Genomic DNA, 6,481 nt, shown 5'->3' on the forward strand with positions numbered 1-6,481 from the left:
GACTCCCCTCCGACAAGAGGAGTGTTGGTCATGACGAAGGCGACGATTTCCCCCTCCGGGAGGGAAGTTTCCCCGGCAGGATCGTCCTGCCGGAGCCCTAGATTGGTTTTGCTCAAGTTCCGCCTCGTGGCGGCGGAGAATCCACGAAAAAGCTCCACCTTGATTTTTTCTCGGACGAAACCCTTCATATAGCAAAAGAGGGGGGGCTAGTGGGCCACCAGGGTGGCCACAAGCCCTGTTGCCGTGGCCAGGGGGGTATGCCGCGGCAACCAGGCTTGTGGGCCTCTGGCAGCTCCCCTCTGACACTTCTTTCGCCCAATATTTTTTATATATTCCCAAAAAATTACACGTTGATTTTCAGGGCATTTGGAGTTGCGCGGAATAGAGGACTCAGACTTGCTCCTTTTTCCAGTCCAGAATTCCAGTTGCCGGTATTCTCCCTCTTCAAATAAACCTTGCAAAATAAGAGAGAAAAGGCATAAGTATGGTTCCACAAAGTATGATAACACTCCATAAAGCGATAAATATCAACATGAAAGCAAGATGCAAAATGGACGTATCAAGCATCATATATAGGGCCCCCTTCTCCCTCCTCCTGTCGTGACTACGACACGGGACATGGCAAGCGGGAGGGGAGCGCGACGCTCCCGTAGGGCATTGCGGTCGTGACTCGGACGGTCGACCTTAGGCACAACGGTGCGTGGGTGCGGTTGCGGCAGCGTTGCAAAGGTGGCTAGGCGAGCCGGCGTGCCATGATGGAGGGTTGGCTGGTGCCAGCTTCATTAGATCCGTCGCGGGTTGTGGGCAGCGCGGGCCGGTGTCCTCCACCATGGCAGTGTTGTCGTCGGCATGGTGGAGGCAACGGTGTGGTGGCGGTATCTGCGCTCTTATCGCATCATGGCAACGATCTGCATGATTGGTCCTCCTCGATCCTGTTGTTGACGTATTCCAGAACTACTATCAGAGATCTTGCACAATGATTTTTGGATCGGTATGTATCCGGTCGTGCGCGTCCATATCATCCTACCGAGTTCCATGAGGGCGAACCACGAAGCTATGTTGTTTATTGACACCATGTGACATGTGTGGTATCTCGATTTCCATGGCACGAAGGCAGATAAAGTCATGATGGTTGATATCGGAGGATCAACATGGGGAAGGAGCCCTCGAGGTGATGGAGTCAGCCAGTTGTCTGATGAATTTTAGAAGCATCAGTGACAAGTGGGGGCGGCAACACTGGATCGATTTCATTTTTGTTGGTGCGCCTCGGATACGGATCATGACTTTCAGGGTGAAATATCTAAGGTCCGACCTTCATTGCTCATGCCTAGCATTGCCTTGCTGAAGGTATTATTTTGAGAGCTCGGTCTTCTCTAGGGTCAAACCCTAACATCTTGGATCGGACGAGTACTACGTTTATGGAGTGTTTCCTTTTTGAAAGCGTCGCTTTTGAAGACCTTTTATGTCCTTCAGGTGTTGTCTTTGGTGATGGTTTAAGTGTTAGTGTTGAGACGAGTCGATCACTGCCGTGACCTTTGTTATTTGTTCCTTTATTTTTTATTTTTCGTGTTGTGTGTATTCTGGATGTCTTTCTGATATCTTGTTGGTGTAGTGGTTGGATGTAGTTGGTATCTTCGCGATATTAATATATTTTCTTTTTGAAAAAATATATTGCACGCCCAGTGCCAATCCAACTATGAGATTCTCCTCGTAAAGGCACAAATTATATTTCGTACAAAGCAAATAAAATTTGTACCTTAATCAGTAGACCTAAGAAATTTCAAGAGGTTGTCCTACGAATGAACAACAATTGAGACTTCAATTCCTAATGTGCAGAGCCTCGCCAAAAAATTCCATCCGCATTTTCATGCGGTGCACGGAAACAGACTCAGCAAAACTCACTCTCCACATAGCACCAACCTAATAACTAACAAATATGTCAAACAAATATTTTTTAACTGTGACCCTATTTTCAATAGCATATGTATTCATAACTAAGTGTTATTCCTTTCGTCATATAATATGAAAGCGTTTCTTACATTAATATAATATCAAAAACACTCTTATATTATGGAACGAAGGAAATACATCACAATAATTTAAAAATATTTTAAATTGAAAAACAATTATAAATTTGCGCCTACAAAATTTATCAGCAATTACAAATGTGGATCCTCTAAAAGGTTGTTATGGTTGATCATAATTTAGCTCTTATAGAAATTTATTAGTCAAAGTGATCCTAATGTTCCCCAATTGATCATAATTTATATTGTTATCCTCTTGCTTTCTCTTAGTCTCATTCACATCTCCTAACCTCTCACACTTTCATCTCAATCTCTCCTGATTTTCACCACCCTGAGGTTCCATGTTCCAACTACATCACCGCAACCACCACAAAAGGGTTCTTAACACCCCCCCCCCCGCGCGCGCGCCACACATACAAACACACACAAACACCACAGAAAACTCTATATGGCTCCAAACTAGTTATGGAATGTTTTTGTCCACTTATCATGCTGAAGGGATTACATAACACTATTAGGAGGCTGTTATGACTGGTTTACATTATAACCGGAGGAGGCCCAATTAGCCAAGCTGGCTCAGTTATCTAATAGTATTAGGGGCTTAGTCCAGTTGATAGCCTAGAGGAGTTACATGTACTCATGTAATGAACACCTTTGAGATTAAGCAAGATCAATCTATTTTGATCGGCTCCTAGAAGGAGCCGGTGCCCTAATCCTAGCCGCGCCCAACTCTCTCTCTCTCTCTCGCTTGTGACCACGGCGCCCCACCGCCGTCGGCCTTGCCAGCCGCCTCGCCATCCACCGCAATACCCCTACAACCTGCGAGCACGCCCTGGTAGGGAAGTTGTTCCTACCAATTTGGTATCAAATTGCACAGGTTCGGCCATATCCGCCCCTCTGCCCCTTTCCCGCCTTCCGTCGGCGTCCACCCTACCGCCGCTGGCCACCACGCCGATGGCCACTATGGTCGCCGCTACAGACGTCACCGGCCCGCCTCCCGAGGCCGCCTGCCCTCCGCCGCTCTTGGCCGGCCTGGTTCTCTCCTCCACGGAGATTACCATCGCGCTGCTGGAGCTCGGCCACGCTGTGGAGGGCATCCGCACTCTCCTTGCGGGGAACCCCGCGCCGCACCAGCTGCTCGTGGCCTTCTTCCCCGCACCTAGGCTCCACCTCCGCGCTAAGTGGGCCGCCTCGGACCTCGGGCGCACCCATTCAGGAGGTGCGGTTCCCTCCGTCGCCGTCCCCGCTCCCGGCCAAGTTCACCAAGCCCGTTTACACGCCGGCCACGGTGCAACTATCCCTACCGACCCCAGTCGCGGTGTATCCGGCCGGGCCACTCATTGGCTCTGCCAGACCGATGGGATCCTACGCGGGAGTTGATGGCCCCATGTTCCACAGCGGGCCACTGTAGCCCGTCCTCCCGGGCCAGTCGGTGCGACTGCTCCACGCGGTAGAGCCGCCAATGGCCACCGGCAATGGCCAATAACCGATGCGTTTCTCCAAGCTGGAGTTCGCCACCTACGATTGCACCGGCAACCCCGTAAACTGGCTCAACCAGTGCGACCAGTTCTTCAAGGGGCAATAGATGCTCACATCCGACCGCACCTGGATCGCGTCGTACCACCTCCGGGGCATGGCACAGACGTGGTACTACGCCCTCGAGCAGGATGAGGGCGGGATGCCGCCATGGGAACGCTTCCGCGACCTGTGCCTTCTATGGTTCGGGCCACCCGTCCGCGGCAGCAGGTTGGCAGAACTCACACGCCTCCCCTTCCGCTCTTCGATGTAGGATTTTGTCGAGCACTTCCGGGCGCTGGCCTGCCACACTCCGGGTGTCTCGATCCTCCAACAGGCCGAACTCTTTGTCGGCGGCTGCTACTGCAACAAAAGACCTTCCAACGGCGCCAGAAATAGGCACGTCGACGGGAGAATACTTGGCTTGATCTTTCTGCTGCGGCTACACCTTCAGGGACTTCCTAGGAAAGTATGCAAAGGATTTCCCCCGTGGCCTTGGAGCCTTGCGTTGGTGTTCCCTCGAAGCGGAAAGGGTGATGTAGCGTAGCGGTGGTAAGTACATCCCTCAGTTTGAGAACCAAGGTATCAATCCAGTGGAGGAGTATCTCAAGATCCTGCACAAACACAAAAACTTGCTCCCAACGCTATGAAGGGGTTGTCAATCCCTTACAGATTGTTTCCCAAGTGAGAACTGAAAGCAACAAAGTAACAAAGCAAAGTAAAAGTGGAGGTGTAAACGATGGATGTGAATAGACCCGGGGGCCGTAGTGTTTACTAGTGGCTTCTCTCATGAAAGCAAGTAGACGGTGGGTGAACAAATTACTGTCGAGCAATTGATAGAACCGCGCAAAGTCGTGACGATATCTATGCAATGATTGTTTCTATAGGCGTCACGTCCGAAACAAGTAGACTGATACTTTCTGCATCTACTACTATTACTCCACACGTCGACCGTTATCCAGCATGCATCTAGTGTATTAAGTTCATAAGAACAGAGTAACGCCTTAAGCAAGATGACATGATGTAGAGGGCTAATCTCAAACCAATGATAAAACCCCCATCTTTTACCCTTGATGGCAACTACTTGATGTGTGCCTTTCTGCCCCTACTGTCACTGGGAAAGGTCACCACATGGTAGAACCCAAAATCAAGCACTTCTCCCATTGCAAGAATCATAGATCTAGTTGGCCAAACAGAACCCAAGACTCGGAGAGACTTACAAGGATATCAAATCATGCATATAAGAAATCAACAAAGACTCAAATATATATCATAGATAATCTGATCACAAATCCACAATTCATCGGATCTCGACAAACACACCGCCAAAGAAGATTACATCGGATAGATCTCCATGAAGATCATGGAGAACTTTGTATTAAAGATCCAAGAGAGAGAAGAAGTCATCTAGCTACTAACTACAGACCCGTAGGTCTGAAGTGAACTACTCACGAGTCATTGGAGGGGCGATGATGATGATGAAGAAGCCCTCCTACTCCAAAGTCCCCTCCGGCAGGGTGCCGGGAAGGGTCTCCAGATGAGATCTCGCGGAAACGGAAGCTTGCGGCGGCGGAAAAGTATTTTCGAGGCTCCCCTGATCTTTTGCGGAATATTTGGGAATTTATAGGCCAAAGACCTAGGTCAGGGGGCGGCCAGGGTGGCCACAAGATTTCCCACCGCCGCCTCCCCTGGTGGCGTGGTGGGAGCTTGTGGGCTCCCTGGAGCCCACCTGGCTTGGCCCAAAGGCCCCCTGGTCGTCTTCCGTTCGGGAAAAAAATCATTTCGGGGTTTTTATTCCGTTTGGACTCCATTCCAAAATCAGATCTGAAAAGAGTCAAAAACACGAAAAAAAACAGGAACTAGCACTTGGCACTGAATCAATAAGTTAGTCCCAAAAAAGATATAAAAGGTACATAAAACAACCAAAGAAGATAAGATGACAGCGTGAAACCATCAAAAATTATAGATACGTTTGAGACGTATCAAGCATCCCCAAGCTTAACTCGTGCTCGTCCTCGAGTAGGGAAGTGATAAGAATGAATTTTTGATGCTTTCATGCTACCTAGCATAGGTGTCCTTTGTAATTCCTCTTATGTGACGTGAATGTTCAGATCCATTAGATTCAAAACAATAGTTTGCTATTGACGTGGAAACAATAATAATTCAAGCAAACTAGCAAGGTAATCATGAACTTTTAAAATAACAAGGCCAAAAGAAAGTTATCCCTACAAAAGCATATAGTCTGGCTATGCTCTATCATCATTGCACAACGAATTTAAATCATGCACAACCCCGGTATTGGCCAAGTAATTGTTTAACACCTTTACTTTCTCAAACATTTTCAACTCTCATGCAATACATGAACGTGAGCCATGGTTATAGCACTATAGATGGTGTGGAATGTAGTTGAGGTTGCAATACAAAAAAGGAGAAGATAGTCACATTAACTAGGCATATTAATGAGCTGTGGAGATGCTCATCAATAGATATCAATGTGAATGAGTAGGGATTTCCATACAAATGATGCACTAGAGCTACGAGTATGCGAAAGCTCTTATAGAAAACTAGTGGGTGTGCATCCAACTTGCTTGCTCACGAAGACCTAAGGCAATTTTGAGGAAGCTTATCATTGGAATATACAAGCCAAGTTATATAATGAAAATTTCCAACTAGCTATATTGTGGTGACAAAACGAGAGACTCTCAATCATGAAGATCATGGTGCTTTAATAAGCACAAGTGTGGAAAAAGTGGTAGCATTGTCCCTTCTCTCTTTTTCTCTCATTTTTTTAAAATTTTGGTGGGCTCTTTGGCCTCTTTTTTTATGGGCTTCTTTGGCCTCTTTTATTTCCTCACATGGGACAATGCTCCATTAATGATGATCATCACACTTTTAACTAAAAACTTAGAGCAACGATGACTCTATATGGAATGCCTTCGGTA

Source organism: Hordeum vulgare, chromosome 1H (genome assembly GCF_904849725.1).
Source record: "Hordeum vulgare subsp. vulgare chromosome 1H, MorexV3_pseudomolecules_assembly, whole genome shotgun sequence".
NCBI lineage: Eukaryota > Viridiplantae > Streptophyta > Magnoliopsida > Poales > Poaceae > Hordeum > Hordeum vulgare.